The sequence below is a fragment of the Cryptomeria japonica genome, chromosome 3, assembly GCF_030272615.1.
Source record: "Cryptomeria japonica chromosome 3, Sugi_1.0, whole genome shotgun sequence".
NCBI classification, from domain to species: Eukaryota; Viridiplantae; Streptophyta; class Pinopsida; order Cupressales; family Cupressaceae; genus Cryptomeria; species Cryptomeria japonica.
In genome coordinates this window covers 243,366,530-243,393,225 of record NC_081407.1, presented here as the reverse complement: position 1 = coordinate 243,393,225, position 26,696 = coordinate 243,366,530, and positions in this window count along the sequence as shown.

The window sequence follows — 26,696 nt, the reverse complement described above, 5'->3', positions numbered from 1 at the left end:
TATGATGGAATCATTTACACTTAAGAACTATATATCTGTAATTCTATCAAAATAACAAAAATCAACCCCATTTCTAATGAAAGCAAAGTTCTGATCGACAACAACCAGCCATCCTTAGGTCCCGAGGCTCATCTTGCCCCTCCTAAAATGGAAACCACAGAAGTCTTGGCCTTCCTCAACAAAACCAGGGTGGATTTTCCCTCTTCTGACAATCCTTCTCAAATATCAACCCCAACAACCAAGATAGCCAATACCCTACCATATACTTACCCTCTTAGGAACCCTAAATAAAACCCATTGCATGCCCCTTTGGTCAGCTAGAATTCAAATCCTTCTCCTCTTGTTTCGCAACAACCCCCCAATGTAGTCTAGGTCAATAAAAACTTAGACAAGGATTCTATCTCTTTGAACAAAGAAGCCCTAAGCGACCTACTTGAATTCGCCAATTCCTTGAAAGCAGATATAGTTGAGCAGTTAGAGATTGTGGAGCGTAGTTTAGCTGATGATGATGATGATCTCAAAAACCTAGAACATGTCCTAGATACGGGAGACTCAAAGGATTGCACTCACAATAAAGTACAACTAGACTCAGTATTCAACTCCACTTTCCCTCCCCCTTCTCCTCAAAAATCTTCCAAGATAGAGATCCTTGGAGAGGCCCCTCCTGCTCATAGTGAGGCAAACCCTCTAGATGTTGGCACGTTAGGTTTAGCCCTTGACATGGAAGGTAGGAAAAAATCAGATTATGGATCCTCCCAGAAGAGGAGAGGGAGAAGATCTAATTCGGATTTAAGACTACTAGATGGAAAGGCTCTGGACCAAACCAAGCTGACAGACGTTTTCAATGTAGGGAGGGGGAAGTTCCCTCCCACATCGCTATGAAGCTATTATTGTGGAATGTTAGGGGTATCAATGCCCTTAACAAGCAGCACATCCTCAAGCACTGCATCTTTAAGGTAAAATCTGAAATTACTGTTATCCAGGAAACCAAACTTGATAGTCTTGCAGGGGACTCCTTTGGGAAGCGTTTAGGAAAATACATCTGGTCAGGTATCCCTATGATTGGGGCTTCTGGAGGTTTAGGCATTATATGGGATCCAAGCCGCATCTCTTTAGATATTATAGAGACCAATAGGTTCTGGATGGGACTAAACATCAAATGTATTAGTAATAACCTAAGGTTTAATCTGATTAATTTCTATGGTACTACCCCAAATGACTTAAAACGAGTAGTTTGGGAGGAACTATCCTCCTTCATGAGTAGAAATAAGAACAAAGATTGCATAATAGGTGGTGATTTTAATGCCATAGTCTGCCTAGCTGAGAAATCAGGTAGATGCTCTAGAAAACCCCAATCCTTATTAGATTTTAAAGAATGGACCTTCCAGAATAACCTAAGGGACATTCATACAGATAATAGTGTCTTTACTTGGACCAACAGAAGATTTGGGTTCAACATGATAGAAGAAAGATTAGATAGGTTTCTTATTAAGGATAACTTAGACACCCTCAACAATGTCTTAGTCAAGGCATCCATCATCCCTTTCTTAGTCTTTGACCACTTCCCGGTCCAATTATCTATAGCTGAAGGTCTCAAGCCACTGAAATTCCCATTCAAATTTGAGCTCATGTTGCTGAAAGAAGAAAATTTCATTAGTATGATAGAAAAGTGGTGGTCATCACTCGAGGTATCCGGATCCAAACTTTTCTGCTTTGTATCAAATCTTAAAATGATCAAACAAGCTCTCCTCTGATGGAACAGAGAAAAATTTGGTAATTTTTTTGAAACCAAGACCAAAATCAAATGAGAATTAAATGAGCTAAATGAATCAGTGATCAATTTTGGGATGGACTAAGAACGATACTTAAAAGAAAAAATGCTCATGAAAAAATATGAAGATATTTTGTCTAAAGAAGAAACATTTTGGAAACAAAAATCATGACATACTTGGTTAGCTGATTGGGATAGGAACACCAAATTTTTCCATGCTAGTACCAAGGCTAGAAGGAGCAGAAACAAAATAACCAAGATCGTTGATAATGGCTGTCTGATAGAAGATCCTGAAGGAATAGCCAAACACACTATTAAATTTTTCCATACCCTTCTCACTCGGAATCCTCCAATTTGACTTCTTAGGAAAGTCTCCTCCAGAATATCCCTAAATTAATTTCTAAAGAACACAATATGAATCTTAACCAGAGCTTCATAGTAGAAGAAATTGAGAAAGCAGTTAAAGAACTACACCCAGAAAAATCTCTTGGGCCGGACAGTTTCCCAGCCGCCTTCTTTCACTCGTGCTGGTATTTTATGGGATCGGAATTAGTGGCAGCTCTCAAAGGTGCCAGACAATTAGGCAGGATCCTCCGAGAGATAAACAACACCTTCATTGCCCTCATCCGAAAAAAAGCCTCTGCTGACACCTTGGTTGAGTTCAGACTGATCGCCCTCTGCAATACACTCTACAAAATCTTCACAAAAGCATTAGCTAATAGACTCAAACCCCCCCTTCAAATTATCATCTCAGAAGAACAATCTGGTTTTGTCCCTGGCAGATCCATCTCAGATGAGTTTATTCTCGCGCATGAGGCAATTCACTCCTCTCATTCCAATTCTAGACCATCTATGTTTATCAAGCTAGATATCAAAAATGCATACGATAAAGTGGACTGGAGGTTCCTTTGTAAATGCATAGCAACATTTGGCTTCAACAAAGGCTGGATTAACTTGATATTTGAATGCATTTCAACCCCCCACTTCTCTATTCTGGTTAATGGTTCCCCACAGGGCTTCTTCGCTAGCTCTAGAGGTCTGAGACAACGGGACCCTATATCCCCCATTTATCATTGCAGAAGGTCTCTGTAGGACCATACAAAAATATCAAGAGATTAATAACATAGAAGGGATTAGAATAATGAGCAATATTAATCTAGTAACTCATCAACAATTTGTAGATGATACTCTTCTGCTGGGGAATAGTTCCCCCTCTGAAGCTCAAAATTTAAAAACAATACTAGAATGGTACGCAAAAGATTCTGGCCAGGAGGTTAACAAGGGAAAAACCAAGGTCTTTTTTCTTAATACTAAAGATAATATAGAAAAAGAAATCCTTAGTATTCTAGGTTTCTAGTCAGGATCTCTTCCATGTATTTACCTAGGTCTCCCTTTGGATAAAAGGACTAGAGTGAAGAAGCTTTGGGACAGCATTCTGTCCAAATTGGACTCAAGATTGCAATCTTGGAAAGGAAAATAGATATCTTTAGCAAGTAGAATTCTCTTGATCTGCTCTGTCCTTTCAGCAATACCTCAGTATCACTTGTCTTGTCTCCAGCTCCGCGGCTGCATTAGAATCATTAGGATCTTGAGATCCTTTCTATGGCAAGGTCTGGGAGACAAGGAGTATGCAATAATATCATGGGACACTCTTTGCCTTCCTAAACTAAACGAAGACTTATGATTCCAGAATTTAGATAGTCAGAATAGGGCACTTGGTGCCAAACTAGTTTTTAAAATCTACAAAGAGCCACATTTGAAATGGGTCAAAATAATAAAAGGAAAGTATCTAGGAAACCTCGATTCAACTAGCATCTTTAGAATTCCCTCCCTTCCTAAAGGATCCAGAATTTGGAACTTCATTTCCTACTGTAGAGGTGTTCTAACTGACCAACTGTCTTGGAACATTAGACTAGGTGACAAGGCATTATTTTGGGAGGACTCTTGGGGTGGCTATCCTCCTCTTAGAAACTTAATTAATGATGACTCTTTAAGGAAGGAGCTGGGGAACTTTGTAGGTAAGCTAGTTAGAGATTATGTCTCCTTCCCCAAATCGGATCTGACTTTAGGCTGGAATTGGAAGCCCCTTTTAGAATCCCCTCCCAACCAAATAGGATGCTCTCTCCTTCTCTCGATTCTCCAGTCTAGAAAACTGTCATTAAATTCAAGCCAAGACAAATTGATCTGGAAAGGTTCCCCGATTGGGGAATATGATGTAAAATGGGGGTATAGGTTGACACACAAGATAGAAGCCAGACTGACTTCTAACCTCCCTTTGTCCATATGCTAGCATAAATCCTATTCCCCAAAAGCTGGGACCTTTCTCTGGGCTACCTTACAGAAAAGGATCCTCACAAAGGAGCGATTTTGGAAATTAGTCTTTATAGGTCCTTCTAGGTGCCCACTGTGTTGCAAAAGTGAGGAAGATGTGGACCACCTTCTACTCAATTGTGAATTTACCTTATCCTATTGGCACTGGTTGTTCAACAAATTCAATTTAAGTTTAGCATGTCAATAGGACCATCTTTCCTTTCTTTAGAGTTGGCCAGTCTCTCAAAACTTCTTACACTATGGACATATTTGGATCATTTCCCCCTTGATCCTCCTTTGGGAAGTATGGAAAGAAAGGAGCAAAATAATTTTTAAAGACAAATCCCTTAATAAGGATAGCTTGCTCGTCAAAATTGAGGCATCTATCATTGAGATCACCAATAAATTCATCAAGAAATCCCCTTTGAAGAAGTCAAAATTCTCTCTCAGGGACAAAGCCATAAGGAAAAGTTGGGCCGACATCATTCTCCCCATGTTTGTCAGCCTAGAAGATGAGCTCAAATTATTGGACATAAGGTAGCGTGTCTGGATTCCCCCACCCCTCGGTTGGTTCAAGCTCAATTTTGATGGAGGCTCCCAAGGTAACACGGGCATAGCGGGTGTAGGTTGTGTCATCCACTCCTAGGAAGGGGAAGAGGTTGCTACTCTCGCTAAACCGATAGGGACAACCACAAATAATATGGTAAAAGCCAATGCAGTGGTAGAAGGGATGCTGCTCTACTACAAACTAGGAATCCAAAATCTGGAAATTGAAGGAGACTTTGAAATCATCATTAACTCCCTCAAATCAAGAAACTCTTGCAATTGGAAAATTAACAATTTAATCAAAAGGGCAAGGGATTTACTCCCCTACTTTAGCTCGATAATTTTCAATCATATTCATAGAGAAGGAAATCGCAGAGTAGATGAACTTGCCAATTGAGGAGCAGATGGGGAGGAATTCAAAAAACAAGGCAAAATCAAAAGCCTATGAGATCCAACAATCCATCTCCCTTCAATATTTTAAGATATCACACATATATAAGTCGGTTAATCAGACTCACCTCCTCATTCCCCCCCACTCTACCTATCTACAGAATATAGTTAGTTGATTTGATAAACCCCAAACCATATTGAACTTTCATACTGAGAGGCCTAATATCAGTCTAGGACTCCTTAACGCAGAAGTAGGATATTAATTAGGATGGTCCCATCACTCCTTTTAAATATATGTTCCCCTCCTCCAGTAAACTTATCTTCACCCTCATTCACTCCCCTTTCCCAACCCTTCAATCCCCCATCCTCGTGCATCAAGCTTTACTTCAACTCACATATAGACTCATTTATAAACTCTTTTTGAATTTTGAGATTTATATAGCCCCTTCTGGATCAGATAAATTCTCACTCTCTTAGATCTGTAGATAGAGATGTATGGATAAATATAAATATGTATATATAAGATATATATAGGTACACACACACACACACACACACACACACACAATTCACAATTTCTCATTTATGAGCATTATCTATTAAACCAGAAGATAATTCCCCCTTACATCAAATCCTATTTAGCTTTCTTTCTACTCCTCCCTCAACATTCTCAAATAACTTCATCTGCCACCACCCATCAATTCATATCGAAGTTAGATACTCGGTTGTACCCACCCCTGAGATTTCACTCTGTTGGCTGAGCTGTATCAATCATTCCTTCGCACATGCTAGTCATGCAAGAACTAATTCACACTAAGCATGTGCAAAGCCAAATGATGAAATTACGAGGGAACTATATCATTCATTACCTCACGATCTGATTCTCTGGGAAGGATTTCAAGTACCTCAATCCAACATTTCATAAATAAGGTTAATAATTTTGGCTCAATCTTAAACAATATCACTTCATCTCCAGTCTCAACTTCCAAAACCAAACCATTTTCCTTAAATAGACCTTCCCTCTTCTGCTTTTTTGTCTGAAAGAGAAATTCAGGCATTATGGATACTATCCTCAAGATCAAATGCTCCAAGAGACAAATGACCATCTCTGGTGAGATAAAGGCAACTCAGTTGAAAGGCATTGTGAATTCCCCTCATGAACTGGTTATCAATGGCATCTCACAAATCTTAACAGAGACAAAACCAGAGAAAATGCTGATATCTTCTTCATGTTTCTAGCTATAGTGTTTCATTTTGAGCCCAATAGGGAGTTTATCAAAAAGCTATGTTTAAAAGTCTTCAAGCACAATATCTTGGTAGAGCTTGACAGGGTAATGGTGAACGTCACCTCTGATCTTCTGGCCCCCAAGCCAAGGCACTACGACATTTTAATGAGGAACAATCACTAGGTTCCCTGTCTCCCAATCCCGATTCATGACAACCCTGCAAAGTTTTCCAATAGGTGCCCCATAATTCAAAGGAATATCAATTTCCTCATGTGGTGGTTTCATGTAAAATCCCCTCCCTACAATCACTGGCTGGCTCTATATCTTCAGGACAAAGGACTTCGAATAGACCTGGTATCCAAGATGGAAGACTCTAACCTGAAGCCCTCTACCTCACTAGATAGCTCACATTCGGTCTAAGCAGGACCCCGAGAGTAAGGGTTCGCCTCTTAAGCAAGATTTTGAGATAATCCTCTGCTAAACTTTATAATACTCTGATTTACTTATCTCTTATAGATAGAAACTGACTTTTTGAGGTTCTAGATGTTTAATTGGAAATAGTTGGGATTCAAACAGTCGCTTATAAGATAATACTATTATATGCCTAATACTTCTATGTATAGATGTTGTCATATTTTATATCATTTTATTCATAAAATAGGTAGTTTGCCTTTTCTCTGCTTAAATACTCATTTTCAAGGTATCCATCTCAGCATAAATATAAACACATAATATAGGTGTATAGATATACTGCTATGCAGAGATATATACACACCTGCATTTATGTGGTTATATTCATGAAGTAATATATACTTGTAGGTGAATATTACCACCCTCATGTCTCTAAAATCCCTTCTCAGAGTCCCACTTCTATGTATTGGGTCCCTTCCTATGTTGTTTGCTCTACAAGCCTTCCTTAATTATTTCTCCGAAGTTGACCTTCTCTTTTGTTGATTGCATCGGCCATGGCTGTAATGGCCCTGGTTTGCTTCATACTTACATTAATGTGTTTCAATAGTCTTTGTTATGTGGTTATGTAGGCTTTAGCTCCATATTTTCTTTCAGGGCAATCTATGTCCAGATACCTATAGGACACTTGGCTCTGGGTTGAATCAACGAAGCTGGTTTATTACCTCCCCTTGCTTAACACCTTTTTAGTTAATTTTATATAGTTAACTTGATCTTTTAGTTTGCAGGAGCACCTCTTCTCAGTTTTGTAGTCTCCTATTCAAACGCGGAAAACCCCTTCCATGATCAGTGATAACAAGCATCTTTTGGGCACTTTCGACTACCTCTTGCCATTTGAACTCCCCAACCTATATTATGGAACCTCGTCGCAGAGATCATGTTTAAACATCGATGATGAAGAGATATTTAATTGTAGCTATGATAATATAATTCCCCGAAAGCCATAATTGGCTATCAAGGTTATGCAAAGTATTCTAGGATTTATCCTTGGGCAAGAATGAAGGTTTTCTTCATTCAGTTCTTTCCTACTGGTTCCCACACCAAACCAAACTTGCATAAATTTGTAATTATTTTTCTCTAATTAATAAAATCTACGGCCTCGACCCATTATCGAGCAAAAAAAATAAAAAAATACCATATCCAACTAAAAAAAAACTGTATGCAATTTAAAAAAGAACATTATATACAATTAGAAAAAGTTGAAAGGTTGTCTCAATTTACTATTTAATTATGAAAGTCCATTCTACCAACCTAATTAAGTTGTGTGAGAGATTGTTGTTAGTTTAACTGCCTACTAAGCTAGATGAAGGTTAATTGATCAATATAATTGAACAATGTGAAAGTTGTTGATCAAATTTGTGTTTCCATTACTTTGCCAAAATCTGTTATCACAACAACTTAGAAGAAAAGAAAAGAAAGAATATTATAAATATGCGCATTCACATCGAGTTCACCAAAAATAACATATAAGAAAGTGAGAAACCAACAAAGAATAGCAACCACAAAATCCAAATTCTATGCAAAATAAACTTACACGACAATAAAAGATGAATTCACAATGCACAATGCACAAAAATCAAAATGTTTATAGCATCATAGAATTGAATTAATCACCTCCATTATTCTTCTTATCTCCTTACAAATATGCTCTCAGAAATTATGCATGCACAAAGAAAATTCGAAAGTGAGTTGATTTGACACCATGAAGATATCAAAGACATGATTCCAATTATTATTGTGGCTAGTTGAAATAATAAAAGAATAGGGTTTTAAATAGAAATTGAGTGTTGAATGAATGGTTGAGATTAAACTCATTTCAAAAAGATGAATGACCAAGATCAAACAAGAGGAGATGAAGATAAGACGAACTAAAGAAAAAACATAAAGTTTTTTTTGATGTGCATATCTTATTTTCTAATTTAAAATTAAGAAAATAAAATAAATTACAAATGTGATTAATTTTGAAAATCAATAAAGATATTTGTTTCTATTTTTGAATTTGAGGAATGATTTAAAGATGATTTTTATTTAAATAATTTTAAGAATTGTTTAATTAATGCATAGGAAAATAATTAAATTAATTTAATTATCTAGAAGAAAATGGTAATGAGATTATATTAAATAATTAAAAATTATTTAATAAATGTGGAAAAGTAGAGCGAAACAAATGAATTTGGAAGAAAATGAAATTAATTTGAAATGAACTAAAGTGAAATTAAATAATTTTGGAAATTTATTTAAATTTTTTTTTTCAATAAAAATGGAAGACCACTAATTTTATTACTTATAATATATATACAATCTTGGTTCAAAGAGAACTAGTAGGAAAGAACCAGGCAAATAAAACCTCTGGCCTTTCTCATAAAAATCCCATTGGGAAGATAATATGACTGATTATGTTGAAGTAGAGAAGTGAAAATTTCAAACCAGTCCCAACCCATCCCAAAAGGCCATATAAGCCAATATAAGTTACAAAAATGATACCCAACCCCCCAAAATCTATGGAGCAGATACAAAAAATTTCAGAGAAGAAGCGAAGCAAACTATCCTCAAGAATGTAGAAACCAAATACTAGAACCTTCATTTGGGGGGGACAAAGACTGGGAAGCTGCCACATTCTGAATTATATCTGGAGCAACTACCTGCAAAGGCTCAACTACTCTCAGAAGAGACACAACAACCTTCATTGAATCAAGAAGGAAATGTATACCTAAAAAACACATTAACACCCACAACCAAAGTATCTGGAAAAACATGATCTAAAAAAGATACAAGAGCAAACATTGTGTCATCATATATGTCAAAGATCAAACCACCTCTTAAAAGTGAAAGTAATTCACCATTCCAACCATTAGATAGTAACTCAGTCCGAGATAAAAAACCACCATAAGGAAAAGCACCAAGCTCAAAATGATAAACAGACAAAGCATTATCCAAATCAGAAGCAGAATGAAAAGAGGGATGAAAGTATGTGTCCCAAAATGCCTAAACCAAAGAAGCATCTAGGAGCATATCCATACAAATAGTAATAAAACTAGAAGCAACTTCAGCAAGGAAAATATTAGTGTTCTCCACCAACCATCGTCTGCCCACCACCTTGCAAATAGAAAGAGAAAACTCCACATAATGAAGTTTAAACAACTTGCCAGGCTTCTCATCATTAAAGGCATGAGCATCCTAAAAATCACACTTCTTAATATGCAAAGGAATTCTATAACTAGAAGCCTCTATCACAAAAAAACCGCAATGAAAAATAAGACACAAAGAAGAGTGTCGCGGGCATATAAAAGAGAAGAGATACATCATTAATGTAATGCCCCACTAGGAACCTCGAAGGAAAACCCACAACAAGGGTGAAACAATTTTTTTTTTGAAAGTATAAACATCATGAGTGCATTTAAAAAACATGCACGATAACACAAGCAAAAGACTTACACCAGAATTCCTTAAGGGTTACCAACGAAGAATTTACTTCAAGAATCACTTCCACGACATCATAAATCCACATATGCATCATTAACTCAATGATCACAAGAAGCCAAAGTAAATAAAGATTCATCATTGAAAGATTTAAAGGATGTAACATAATTTCCACTTCAATAAGCATTTACTAACATCATCAAGGAAACTGATAAAAACATCCAAACATAGGATTACATTGCTCTTTCAATACATAGCTTCTCAATAGAAATATAGGATAGATACCATCCAATTACAAGGTTACATAAGATCAATATTACAATGATACAATGACCACATAGGTCTACAAATACCAATAATCTCCAAAAACATGAGATGAAGCATGAGTCACGAACCACAAGAACACCTGCGAAGCCAATCCTCGCATGAAGGCACAAATCCGAACATCCGATGGGAAGTGGCACTACCACCCGACCATGTAATTCCCAAATGGAATCACCCCACTGTGCTAGGAGATAGCCGAGGACCCTCAAACAAGCATAAGCATGACATGGTCGACAAAACAATACGACTCCATGACAACACAGTAAGACTCCACAAGAATCCAAGTGACTCAACTTCACAAACACAAGTGAACTAACATCACAAAACACAAGTGAATCAAATGAGAGAGTGTCATCACATAGGTTAAGATGATTACTCTCATAGGCCCTCATAGGTCCCGACTCTCTATCCTGGTAACCTCTCCCAAACCTCCGGCTCCAACTAAGTCTCATGCGGACCCTACCAGCCTTTCATGAAGACAAGGTGGTTGGTTTGCCATTCCAGGCCTTCTCGCAACATTATGAGCCCTGTACCATCAATCACCTATGCCCAACGTACATTTATCTTTATTAATGTCATGATACTACCCACCTAATCATTTCAATAGATTATCAGTTATTATATGACTTTTGCTGGGTCATAATGCCTACCACTTTGGGTCTGAACCCCAAGTGAAAGCCACTCTCTCAAAGGATAGTACACAAGCATGGTCACTCCTCGAGGACCCTATGGCGAAGTAGACAGCCATAACACCACTACCAGAAACAAGTGGCCAAACAAGGACATACTGACTCTTGACTAACCATAAGGCAAGGACACTACATGGTTAAGACAACGAAGCCAACATATATCACTTGGTCAAAAGTACCAAATACACCACCACAGGATGACTAAACCACAGACCAAAATATCACAATAAACACTTGCAAGGACAACTAAATACATCAAATCCGCACTCAGACAATCTTTGAGAATATCAACTTTATAAGAACTTGCAATATCATTGGTTGAAATTAAATATAACACTCTTGCAGTAGTCACATTATTCAATTTCTAAATCAATATTCCATCAGTAATGAAATCCACATTTAAACATTCAACCTGTTACAACTTGAATTCTAAATAGGCATTTAAATCATTTTCAGAATATATCCAAATCCACCAATTTGAATCTCTAATTCATGCCTTGATTTCCATTGGTAAATTTATTAACCACATAATAAAAATCACATGAAAATCATGTTACATCACACAAAACCAATTTAAACATTCCATTTATAAAATTTAAGTTCTTAACACAAACCAGCTTTGAAGACCGGTGAGGCCTCAAAATCAAGCCGAGGTCAAACCAACCTATGACAATGCTACTGCTGGGACAACAGACACCACTTACTGGTAGTGCTGCTACCACTAGTAAAACTACCGCTACCAACTGGTAATACTACCACTTTGAACTAGTACACTTACCACTTTGAACCAGTAACACTTACCACTTCGAATAGGTAATTTACCTCTTCGAACCAGTGACACTTACCTCTTCGAACCGGTAACACTTACCTCTTTGAATAGGTAATTTACTTCTTCGAACCAGTAACACTTACCTCTTCGAACAAGTAATTTACCTCTTCGAATCGGTGACATTGACCTCTTTGAACAGGTAATTTACCTCTTCAAACCGGTGACACTTACCTCTTCGAACAGGTAATTTACCTCTTCGAACTGGTAACACTTACCTCTTCGAACAGGTAATTTACCTTTTCAAACTGGTGACACTTACCTCTTCGAATAGGTAATTTACTTCTTCAAATCGGTAATACTTACCTCTTCGAATAGGTAATTTACCTCTTCAAACAGGTAATAGTTACCTCTTTGAACATGTAATTTACCTCTTCCAACAGGTAATTTACCTCTTCAAATAGGTAACACTTACCTCTTCGAATAGGTAATTTACCTCTTCGAATAGGTAACTTACCTCTTTGAACATGTAATTTACCTCTTTGAACCAAAACAGGTAACACTTACCTCTTCAAACAGGAACAGGTAACACTTACCTCTTCAAACAGGAACAGGTAATACTTACCTCTTCAAACAGGAACAAGTAACACTTACCTCTTCAAACAAGAATAGGTAACACTTACCTCTTCAAACAGGAATAGGTAATTTACCTCTTCAAACAGGAACATGTAACACTTACCTCTTCAAATAGGAATAGGTAATTTACCTCTTCGAATAGGAACAGGTAACACTTCATTTCCAAAATTATTTCACGGGCACACACATACAGAGCCAATTTCAAAAATTTCAAGGAAGAGTTTACCAGCAAGGTAAATGGTGAAATAAACATACTAGAAATAATGACTAACCAAAACATGACAAAATATAAACAAGGATGCACCCAGCAAGCCCAGTCTAAAATTCTTTCTTCTCAAAGATGAGGTAAATCAATAAATTGATTTCCAAGAACAAAACACACAATAGATAGAGAAATGAACCATTTCTTTCTTGAATGAAACCATATGATATAGATTTCACAAAACCAGCAGAAGTAAACACTAATTCTTTCATTTCAATCATTCCACAAACATTTATAGGAAGATTGAATAAATTTCCATGCACAGGAAGCAAACTGAAAATTACAAAACAAATTCAAAACAAGAAGGAGAACCTCCAACCTTGAAGAAATTAGTAGCAAAGAGATGAATAACAACCAATCTTGCTACCAGGTCAAATTTCTAGCTCCTCCAGGAAGTTTTTCTAGAATTTTCTCTCCAAAAATCCTCTACTTTCCTGCCGTGAATGCCCAGAATGGATGCCCAAAAATATCTTTTAACCCAAGCTTCTAGGTTAAAGTTTTTCATCCAATCAAATTTAAATATTTTAAAACTAAAAGGCAATCAGATTTATTTCATTTCCAAAAATAATAACTCTTTCCAACAATTAAAAATGAAAAAGTAAAAGTCAAATGGAAAAGCAAAAAAGGAAAACTTTTATTAATTTCGTTATCCATATATACTTCCTTCAACAAAAGAATTTCACCTTTTTAAATGGCTAGGAAATTTATTTATATCACAAAAATATCAATGCAACTTTACACAATAAATTAACCCATTTTACCATTTAATCTAGCAATCATTAATTTAAATAAATCAATAATTACAGAGCAAATTAATTAAATGATTACGCCTACACAAGATAGGATCACCCATTTAAATTAAATAACCATTTAAATAAATAGAAACATGCAAAACCAAGACAGATCAAATGATGGCTCTCAAATGACCAAACCAAGGCACCATGACATGCATAACAACCACACGGGGAAACACAACCGAATGACAAAACTCACACAAGTGTAACTGCGGTCAAGCTAGGCTACAACGACTATCTCCTCCACTCCCATCGGATATATAAGGCATGCTTGAACCTGCGAAACCAGGTGGAGTCAATACCTCGTACCTACCCGGTACTAGTACCTGCAATGTCCTGCACCAAAGAACCACATGTGCATATAGACAATATACATAAATACAGACATGGCACAAACACTGATGAAGGAGAATCATTACGTTCCCTATCTCACCAAAGTGAGTGAAGGAAAATCATCCCCTCACATCCCAATACACTTGCAAACACACAACATATAAATAACGCATTGCAATATAAGGGAAAAGTGTGAGTCCATGATAATGATCCATAAAAATAACATTACTCATAAGTATTGAAATACTGCATAAAATCATACACCATAACTCCAGATAAAACATGAAATAACATTGCATAATATCCAAATCAAAATACAATAGTGTTCCGCTGAACAGTCACTGAAGTAACTCAAAACATACAAAAGAGGCTGATCGAGGAGGGGTACTACATCCTCCCCCCCAAGCCTAGGCTTACTCTTGGAAGCCTAAAATAGATAAGAATAAAGCTCTCTCATCTTTGTTGCATCTTCCCAAGTCACAGAGGACTCATCACTGGGGTCCCATAGGACCCTTACCTGCTCGATGGTGTGACCCCTGAGGGTCAAATCCTGATGCTGAAGGATGTGTATAGGCTCCATGGAAAGCTGCCCGTCCTCGACCTGCAAAGCGTTCCAATCAAGAACATGGGTCACATCACAATGATAAGGACGAAGAACAAAAACATGAAAAACATCATGGATGCGGGATAGACTCGGTGGCAAGGCAAGATGGTAGGCAATAGGTCCTATCCTCTCAAGGATCTTAAAAGGGCCTACAAAATGAGGCACCAACTTAGAACCCTTTCCATAATGGATCGGACTCTTCCGTGGACACACTCTCAAGAATACACGGTCGCCAACTGAAAACTGGCGATCAAATCAATGAGCATCATCATACTTCTTTTGCCTATCCTGGGCAGCAACCAAATGCCCACGAATCTGCTCAACCTACTGCTCCATTTCATGAAGAAAATCCAGGCCTAAACACACCCTATCCTCCAATCGATCCCAACTCAAAGGAGCATGACAAGGATGACCATACAATGCCTGGAAGGGCGACATGCCTATAGAGATGTGATATCCATTATTATAAGCAAACTCCACAAGGCAAATATATCCTCCCAGCACGACTGCTGATGCATAACATACATGTGAAGCATGTCCTCCAAGACCCGATTCACACACTCAGTCTGACCATCGGTCTCTGGGTGATAAGATGAACTGAAGTTCAACAGGGTCCCCAAAGCATGCTGTAGTGAGGTCCACAAGGCCGATGTAAAGACAGGGTCTCTATTAGAAATGATCTGCCTTGGGATCCCATGCAACCTCACCACATCTTCCAAGAAGACTCATGCCACCACTGCTGCAGTATAAGAAGATCGAATAGGCACAAAATGAGCAAATTTGGTCAATCTATCAACAATGACCATGATGGCATCATGACGCCGTGAAGAAATAGGCAACCCTACTATGAAATCCATGGAAATGATGTCCCATTTCCAATCTGGTATCAATTTCGGTTGTAAAAGCCCTATAGGGTGCTCATGCTTTGCCTTTACCCATTGACATTCCAAGCACTTGGACACAAAATAAGCAATGTCATGTTTCATACCAGCCCAATGATTTATCTGTCTAAGATCTGCATGCATCTTCTTGACACCAGGGTGTGCTGAATAAGGTGCACAGTGGGCTTCAGTCATGATCAAAATGTGAAGACCCTCCAAACGAGGTGCATAGATCCATCCAAGATGTCTAAGAAAATCATCTGACTCAGGAGTATATCCAGAATATCTACCCTCCAATGACCATCTAGACTCTGCCACGGCTCTAACATCCTGATACCAAGTGTCCTGAGGAAGAACTCCAAGAATTCTCTCACTCAAGTCCACACCAAGGGACAATGCTGCAAGCTCATGCCACCTACGGCTCAAAGCATCTGCCACCACATTCTCTTTCCCTTGAATATGACGAACCTCAAAATCATACTTGCAGAGGAATTCCATCTAGCTTCGCTGTTGAGCATTCAATATCGGATGTGTGAAAATATACTGTAAACTACGGTGATCACTATGCAGCTCAAACCGACGCCCCAACAGGAAATGTCTACAACGAACCAAGGCATGCACTACCGCTGCCAACTCCAAGTCATAAACTTGATAGTTCAACTTGTGATCCTTGAGTTTACGAGACTCATAGGCAACCACACATCCATTTTGCATAAGCACCACACCTATACCTTCCAAAGAGGCATATATGCATACCATGAAATCTCTGGATGGGTCAGGAACTACCAAAATTGGAGCACTAACAAGGAGTTCCTTCAAGGTACGAAAAGCCAATTCGCACTGCTCTGACCAAACAAAATTCTTCCCTTTCCTCTGAAGAGAAGTAATCAGATGGCCTATCCGAGAAAAGCTCTTAACAAAGTGACAGTAATATCCGGCCAAACCCATGAAACTTCAAACTTCAAAAACATTGGTCAGCGCTCGCCAATCAACAATGGCTTGGATCTTAGAAGGATCCACAGATACACCTTCTCCTGAAACTATATGACCAAGATAGCCCACCTCTGACTGGAAGAAATCACACTTTGTCAAATTCGCAAAAAGATGATTCTCCCTCAAGCACTGCAATATATGATGCAAGTGACGCTCGTGCTCTTCCATGGATCTAGAATAAATCAATATGTCATCCAAGAACACAAGAACAAAGTGGTCAAGGTAGGTGCAAAAAACCCCATTCATAAGACTCATGAACACTGAAGGCACATTTGTCAACCCAAATGGCACCACTATGAACTCATAGTGACCATAACGAGTATGAAACACTGTCTTATGAATGTCTGCATCATGAATGCGCAACTAATGATACCAAAACTTCAGGTCTATTTTAGAGAACACTTTGGCTCCCTTCACCTAATCAAATAGGTCATCAATTTGAGGCAACGGATATCGGTTCCGGATGGTTACCTTATTCAACTATCGATAGTCAATGCATAATCAAAGAGAACCATCCTTCTTGATGAAGATAACCGGCGCACCCCAAGGAGAAACACTAGGGTGAATGAATCCCTTGGCCAACAACTCCTCAACTCCTCAACTTGCAACTTCAACTCACTCAACTCTTGAGTAGTCATCTGATATGGTGCTCTCAAAATAGGTTCCGCACTAGGAACCAAGTCAATGCGAAAATTTATGTCTCATTTCAGAGGCATACCGGGAATATCCAAAGGAAACACATCCGCATACTCTCAAAGAATAGGGTGACTATCAAGAGCAATTTCTCGACTCTCTCCTTCATCCACATCCTCAAGAGAAACTACAAAAATCTGACACCCTTGATGCATGCACCACCTAAGTTGCATAGTGGAAATCATATGTAAGGATAACGATCGCTGAACTCCAATGATCCCCACTCTCCTGCCAAGGTCATCTATGCACTCTAATGTCTTCTAACGATAGTCTAGATGAGCATTGTGAGATGATAACCAATCCATCCCCAACACAACTCCATAGGACCCCAAAGGAATGACTCGAAGGTCCACTGAAGTGACAAAGGGTCCTAGGTCTAACTCACAACTAGGAACGAAGGCATCTACAAACACTTGCACACCGATAGCCAAGTCTACTTGCCACCTATCTGCCTGCCTAATAGACACGAGCCCACACCACTCCACAATGGATGTAGAAATAAAAGAATCTGAAGCACCAGAATCAAAAAGTACAAAGATAGGGGTACCATGCAACACACCTGTGGTATTAATCACAGTACTCTATTGCTCAGCCTGGTGGTCATCCACTGCTGCAAAAAATCTATGGGATCTACCTGCATCCCCCACTGTTGGCTCTGATGCGGCTGGCCTCTGACTAACCGACTGATGCGAACGTCAAGGATACTAAGCGGCCTTGTGGCCAAACTGACCACAAGTAAAGCAAGCTCCACTGCCAGGTCCTCTACTCCCAGATAGTCCACTAGACTGCTGAAAGCTCTTCCCACTAGGGGCCTGAGATGCTCCCTAAGAAGACTGTCCTAGAAAGGTCTGCCTACCCCTTGACCATCTCTTTCTCTTCTGGGACTGAGGGATGCCACCCTACGGGCCCTGAGACTGCTTCCGTCTTGGAGACTGCTACTGCTGCTGCTGTTGTCCACCCTTGGCGGGTACATTAGGACCCCTAAAAGGTGCAATAGTATTGGACTGATTCCCTCTACCTCTAGATCCACTGAAAAGATCACTCCCAACATCAACTCCAAACTGGCCACCATGAGCACGGCTAAGGTTCTTCTCTACCAACCTGGCTTTTGCCATGGCTACTTCTGCTAAAGCAGGCTCAAATAATCTCACTCCTCCACTGATGCGATCATTAAGACCCCTCAAGAAGTATTGCACAAGCATAGCCTCATCATTTCCGATCCTGACATTCTGTTTGAGCTCATAGAACTTGTGCTCAAACCAATCCACTGACAACCCAAACTAGCGCAGAGCATAGAACTTATCTGCTTGCGATTGCCTCCACTGGGGTGAGAGGAATCATGCCCTGAACCTCTCCAAAAAGATCCCCCAAGATGCGATGTTAATTCTCACACCGATCCTCACCTCCTCTAATTTCCACCAGATAGATGCGAAGCTCTCTAGACGCATGATTGCACATCTCGCCTTGGTGTTGCTACTGTAAGGATACATAAGAAAACACCGGTCTAAATTGATAAGCCAGGTCTCTGCCTCGAGACCAGTACCTCTTCCATCAAAGAAGGGAGGATTGGACCTCATCAAGTCCCTCATGTACCCTAAGATAGCTGGATCTGGGTCCACTGGGACCTCTCTCCTCCTAGGAGATCTCTCTCTCTCTTTGGAAACTGTTGAAGCAGTTCCTCTACCCGGCCATGGATGGGCTGATCCACCTCGGGTCTAGGGCCTAGTCTAGCTAGCACCTCCTGAAACATCTGACACAACTCCTCCCTTTCAAAAACCTACTCTACTGAAGGCAGTTCCTCTAGATGAACTGAGTGGTCACTATCCACACTCGCATGAGAGGGTAGAAGCGAAGGACTATGGTGATCGAAACCTCAACCCCTTCCTCCTCCTCTGCCTCTGGTGCGGCCACAAACATGACCACCTCCCCTGGCTTTTCTAGCCATGACCTAACACTACACAAGAGAAAAAAAAAGGTTCAGATCAAAGGCAAAGAAAGTCACACCAAAAGACCTACACAAAAAGGTCAAGGCAAATGGGCTCACTACAAACCCAGAGTACCCAGTGTTGAAACATGGGCTCTGATACGAAATGTAATGCCCCACCAGGAACCCCGAAGGAAAACTCACAACAAGGGTAAAACAATTTTTTTTTTTAAAGTATAAACATCATAAGTGCATTTACAAAACATGCACGATAACACAAGCGAAAGACTTACACCAGAATTCCTTAAGGGTTACCGACGAAGAATTAACTTCAAGAATGACTTCAATGACATCATAAATTCTCATATACATCATTAACTCAATGATCACAAGAAGCCAAAGTAAATAAAGATTCATCATTGAAAGATTGAAATGATGCAACATAATTTCCACTTCAATAAGCATTTACTAACATCATCAAGGAAACTGATAAAAACATCCAAACATAGGATTACATTGCTCTTTCAATACATAACTTCTCAATAGACATATAGGATAGATCCCATCCAATTACAAGACTACATAAGATCAATATTAAAATGATACAATGACCACATAGGTCTATAAATACCAATAATCTCCAAAAACATGAGATGAAGCATGAGTCACGAACCACAGGAACACCTACGAAGCCAATCCTTGCATGAAGACACAAATTTGAACATTCGATGGGAAGTGGCAATACCACTTGACCATGTAATTCCCAAAGGGAATCACCCCACCGTGCTAGGAGATAGCTGAGGACCCTCAAATAGGCATAAGCATGACATGATCGACAAAACAATACGACTCCATGACAACACAATAAGACTCCACAAGAATCCAGGTGACTCAACTTCACAAACACAAGTGAACTGACATCACAAAACACAAGTGAATCAAATGAGAGAGTGTCATCGCATAGCTTAAGATGGTTACACTGGTAGGCCCTCATAGGTCCTGACTCTCTATCCTGGTAACCTCTCCCGAACCTCCGGCTCCAACTAAGTCTCATGTGGACCCTACCTGCCTTTCATGAAGACAAGGTGGTCGGTTTTCCATTCTAGGCCTTCTCGCAACATTATGAGCCTAGTACTAGCACTCACCTATGCACGAGGTACATTTATCTTTATTAATGTTATGATACTACCCACCTAATCATTTCATTAGATTATCAGTTATTATCTGACTTTTGTTGGGTCGTAATGCCTACCACTTTGGGTGTGAACCCCAAATGAAAGACACTCTCTCAAAGGACACTACACAAGCATGGTCACTCCCGAAGGACCCTATGGCGAAGTAGATAGCCATAACACAACTATCAGAAACAAGTTGCCAAACAAGGACATACTGACTCTTGACTAACCATAAGGCAAAGACACTACATGGTTAAGACAACAGAGCCAACATATATCACTTGGTCAAGGGTACCAAATACACCACCACAAGATGACTGAACCACATACCAAAATATCATAATAAACACTTGCAAGGATAGCTAAATACATCAAATCCACACTTAGACAATCTTTGAGAATATCAGAATTATAAGAACTTGCAATATCATTGGTTGAAATTAAATATAACACTCTTGCAACAGTCACATTATTCAATTTCCAAATCAATATTCCATCAGTAATGAAATCCACATTTAAACATTCAACCGATTACAACATGAATTCCAAACAGGCATTTAAATCATTTTTCAGAATATATCCAAATCTACCAATTTGAATCTCTAATTCATGCCTTGATTTCCTATAGTAAATTTATTAACCACATAATAAAAATCACATGAAAATCACGTTACATCACACAAAACCACTTTAAACATTCCATTTATAAAATTTAAGTTCTTAACACAAACTGGCTTTGAAGACCGGTGAGGCCTCAAAACCAAGTAGGGGTCAAACCAACCCGCGACTGTGCTGCTGCCGGGACAATAGACACCACTTACCAGTAGTGCTGCTACCACTGGTAAAACTGCCGCTACCAACCGGTAATACTACCACTTTGAACTAGTAACACTTACCACTTCGAACTGGTAACACTTACCACTTCGAACAGGTAATTTACCTCTTCGAGCCGGTGACACTTACCACTTCGAACATGTAATTTACCTGTTTGAACTGGTAACACTTACCTCTTCGATCATGTAATTTACCTCTTCAAACCGGTAACACTTACCTCTTCGAACAGGTAATTTACCTCTTCGAACTAGTGACACTTACCTCTTTGAACAGGTAATTTACCTCTTCGAACCAATAACACTTACCTCTTTGAATAAGTAATTTACCTCTTCGAACCGGTGACACTTACCTCTTCGAACCGATAACACTTACCTCCTCGAACAGGTAATTTACCTCTTTGAACAGGTAATTTACCTTTTTGAATAGGTAATTTACCTCTTCAAACCGGAATAGGTAACACTTACCTCTTCAAACAGGAACAGGTAACACTTACCTCTTCAAATAGGAATAGGTAACACTTACCTCTTTAGACAGGAATAGGTAACACTTACCTCTTCAAACAAGAACAAGTAATTTACCTCTTCAAACAGGAATGGGTAACACTTACCTCTTAAAACAAGAACAGGTAATTTACCTCTTCAAACAGAAACAGGTAACACTTCATTTCCAGAATTATTTCACGGGCACACACATACAGTGCCAATTTCAAGGAAGAGTTTACCAGCAAGGTAAATGGTGAAATAAACATACTAGAAATAATGACTAACCAAAACATGACAAAATATAAACAAGGATGCACCCAGCAAGCCCAATCTAAAATTCTTTCTTCTCAAAGAAGAGGTAAATCAATAAATTGATTTCCAAGAACAAAACACACAACAGATAGAGAAATTAACCATTTCTTTCCTGAATGCAACCATATGATATAGATTTCACAAAACCAACAGTAGTAAACACTAATTCTTTCATTTCAATCATTCCACAAACATTTACAGGAAGATTGAATAAATTTCCATGCATAGGAAGCAAACTGAAAATTACAAAACAAATTCAAAACAAGAAGGAAACCTCCAACCTTGAAGCAATTAGCAGCAAAGAGATGAAGAACAACCAATCTTGCTACCAGGTCGAATTTCTAGCTCCTCTAGGAAGTTTTTCCAGAATTTTCTCTCCAAAAATCCTCTTCTTCTCCAGCCGTGAATGCCCAGAATGGATGCCCAAAAATATCTTTTAACCCAAGCTTCTACGTTAAAGTTTTTCATCCAATCAAATTTAAATATTTTAAAACTAAAAGGCAACCAGATTTATTTCTTTTCCAAAAGTAATAACTCTTTCCAACAATTAAAAATCAAAAAGCAAAAGTCAAATGGAAAAGCAAAAAAGGAAAACTTTTATTAATTTCCTTTTCCATATATACTTCCTTCAACAAAAGAATTTAACCTTTTTAAATGGCTAGGCAATTTATTTATATCACAAAAATATCAATGCAACTTTACACAATAAATTAAGCCATTTAACCATTTAATCTAGCAATCATTAATTTAAATAAATCAATAATCACAGAGCATATTAATTAAATAATTACGCATACACAATATAGCATCACCCATTTAAATTAAATAACCATTTAAATAAACGAAAACACACAAAACCAAGACAGATCAAATGACGACTCTCAAATGACGAAACCAAGGCACCATGACACGCATAACAGCCAGACGGGGAAAGCCAACCAACTGACAACACTCACACGAGTGTAACTACGGTCAAGCTAGGGTAAAAAAAGTATCTCGTCCACTCCCATCAGATATATAAGGCATGCTCAGACCTGTGAAACTAGGTGGAGTCAATACCCCATACCTACTTGGTACTAGTACCTGCAATATCCTGCACCAAAGAACCACACGTGCATATAGACAATATACATAAATATAGACATGGCACACACACCGACGAAGGAGAATCATGACATTCCCTGTCTCACCAGAGTGAGTGAAGGAAAATCATCCCCTCGCATCCCAATACACTTCCAAACATGAAACATATAAATAACGCATCACAATATAAGAGAAAAGTGTTAGTCCATGATAATGATCCATAAAAATAACATTACTCATAAGTATTGAAATACTGAATAAAATCATACACCATAACTCCAGATAAAGTATGAAATAACATTACATAATATCCGAATCAAAATACAATAGTGTTCCATAGAACAGTCACTGAAGTAACTCAAAACATACAATAGAGGCTGATCAAGGAGGGGTACTACAATTAATAAGTAAGCTTATCTAACAAGCAATTGGAGAATGACTTAAGTGTAACATAAATGATACAAGATCAAAGATCTATACGAGCTAAATCCCAAACACCATACCAACAAGCACACAGAGGCCATCAGCTCTGAGGAAAACAATTAATAGACAATGGCTACGAAAAAGAAATAAGGAACATCATTAATGAGAAAGCATCACACCTGCAACCAAAGAATGACAAGAAATAATGTCAGGTTAGATAATCACATGAGCCATATCCCAATTACCGTGCCAACAAGCACACACAAGCTGCCATATCATAGTGCGATAATTATTAAACAATGCAAAGCAATAAACGTGCAAGCCGCCACTTCTGAGGACGGTAATCATTAAACAAAGCCAAGTAACAAAGATACTGTGCAAGCATAATAATGCAGAAGAAATGATAATGCAAATAAGAAAAAACTCCTCAATCAGTACGATACCTCATGGAACAAATCAGCTCAAGAGCTAGGCACCGGCCAACACATCTTTTGAAATAATGAACAAACATGCAAATTTAATGAGGTGAAGTCGAGAGGCCAAAAAGGCCTCTTACAACATCCCACTAAACTGTATGCATATTCACAATTCCAAGGAAAAGAGTATGACTAAAAAGAAAACTTAAGACTTTGAAGGCAAAGGAGGCAGACAACTCTCATCATATCTACCAAGGTGTGAATATTCTCTTTTAGAGCCTTATTCACCAAAAAATCAGCGACGAAATTAGCCTCTCTATAACAATGAGAAATAGAGAAAGAGGTAAAGAACTTAATTTGCAACAGAACCTTATCCAACCAGTATTTTAAATGCCAAGAATTACAAGTTCGATTAGTAACCACATAAAAGATAACTAAATAATCTCCTTCAATCACAACATCTTTAAGATTTAATGAAATTAGAAAATCCAATCCAATAGATAGAGCATGAATTTATGCCACATTATTAGTCCCATCTGGAATACATTGACACCCAGCTTTAATAAATATGGAACTACCATTAGTAACCACCACCCCAATAGCAAACTTCCTTGGGTTACCCCGAGAAGTACCACCAAAATTTAACTTAAACTTGGATTGGGGGGCGGGGGGGTGTTACCCAAACCACCTCTTTTCTGTTAACTAAAGAAAGCCTATTCTTAGAAATAACCCCTTGAGAAGGAAGTAGATGTAATGTTGGCCAATGCCTTATGATCCAGCTATCCCAAGAAGTAAAAGTTCTTCTAGGACTCAGACCTTTGTAAGTAAAAGCCAAAGCAAAGTCAGAAACATATTTCTCAATATTAGAGAGAACTTCCAATAATGAGGAAACCTTCTTCCTAAAAATTCTATTATTCCTTTCCAGCCAAATATTCCAAATCAAAATCGAAGGGGCAATAATCCACAAACAAGCATACAAATAATATGAACATAACTGCAGCCAACCCTTAAAGTGAGATCGTAGATCCCCACATAATGCCACAACCCATTATATTTTATTAAAGAGCTAATACCAACATTCTGAAGCAAAAGGACAATGAAGAAAAAGATGATCGGTTGATTCCAAGAAACAACCACACAAAACACAAGGAAAGACAACATTAATGCCCAGCCTATCCAACCACATACTTGTGAGAATTCTATCCTGGACAGCCAGCCACGTAAAAGCTCCTTCTTTTGGAAGGCATGCAATATGCCAAAACAACCAAGAGAGCCATACACCCCCCTACAATTAGCATATAAATACCTATATCCATCTCTAGCCGAATACTCCCCAGACTTAGAATGAACCCAAATTAGCTCATCATCAGACTTAGAAAAACAAGTTGATGTTTACTTAATTCCTCAACATATGCAGATTTGAGCTCTTGATCAATCGGGAAATAATCTATTTATTTTCATTTGGCAACTGGCATAGAACCAGACAACTCCACATAGAAATAATCAACCACAAAAATTCCCCAAGAAGATTTTAATTGAGACATAAGAGCTGACCAATCTCTAAGACTAGATAGAGCAAAAAAACCATTCCAAACCTCCTCCCAAAATCTAGCTTTTTGACCATTATGAAGAAGCCAAGATAAACCAGGAAGAATGACAGATCTACATTCAGACGTGAAATTCCAAATTGCAGAACCCTTAGGAAGCGAGGAAGCAGTAAAAATAGCCTCCCTGGGACAATCTCCTAAATATTTAGCATATAAAATAGATGCCCACTTAGAAGAAGGCTGTTTATATAATTTCCATACTAACTTAGCTCCTAAAGACAAATTATTCTTACTTAAATCTCTAATTCCAGGACCTCACATATCCTTTAGAGAACAAACCTTATCCCAAGCCAGAAAAGGAATTTGAGCCCTATTATTCATATTATCATTCCATAAGAATGACCTCATAATTGACTGCAAATTAGTAACAGATTCCTTGGGAGCCTTTAAAATGGACATCAGATAAATAGGAACCGCATTTAAGACTGCCTTAATAAGCACTATCTTACCTGGGAAGGTAAGCCACTTGTGAGTCCAAGAGAGAATCCTTGATGAAATAGAATCAGAGTTCCTTCCCAAAAGTTATTCTTTTCAGATCTAGTGAAAAAAGGAATCCCTAAATATTAAGAAAGAAAACCTTAGATTTAGCATAATAACTTTTGCCTCATTCAAAGTGGCATGTCCAAACAATAAAGTATCATCAACAAAAAGACAATGAGAGTGTCTAACAACCATATTTGGGATACTAATACCCTTCCAAAGACCATTCTCCCTTGTAGCCAAGATAGCTCTACTAAAAGCTTCAGCTAATATAATAAACAAGAAAGGAGACAAACTCTTTCCTTGCCTAAGGCCTTTGGAAGAAGCAAAAAAACCACACGGGGAGCCATTCAAAATCACAGAAAAATCTAGCAGTAGAGATACATGCATAAATCCATCTCACCCACTTAATCCCAAAACCAAAATTTTTAAGGATAGATGAGAAAGCTTGCCAGCTAACGCCATCATAAGTTTCATCATATCTAACTTAAGAACCATATAAGGAATAAAGAGATGAGAGATAGAATGCAAAACCTCATGAGCCACAATGGCCCCTTCCATCTCCCTACCAGGAACAAAACCACCCTGCTCACTTGAAATAATCTTGGAAATGAGCTTGGTAAGTCTCACAGAGATTGTCTTAGTTATTATCTTATATACTGTGTTACATAAAGCAATTGGTCAAAAATATAGAAAAGACAAGATTCTGTGTTTTAGGAATGATGGCAATAAGAGTCGTATTTAATTATTTTAGAATAGACTTGTTACACCTAGCCTCCTCTAAGACAAGGAGAATCTCATCCCTAAGAAAAGATCAATACTTTTGAAAGAAAAGAGCAGTAAAACCATTTGGC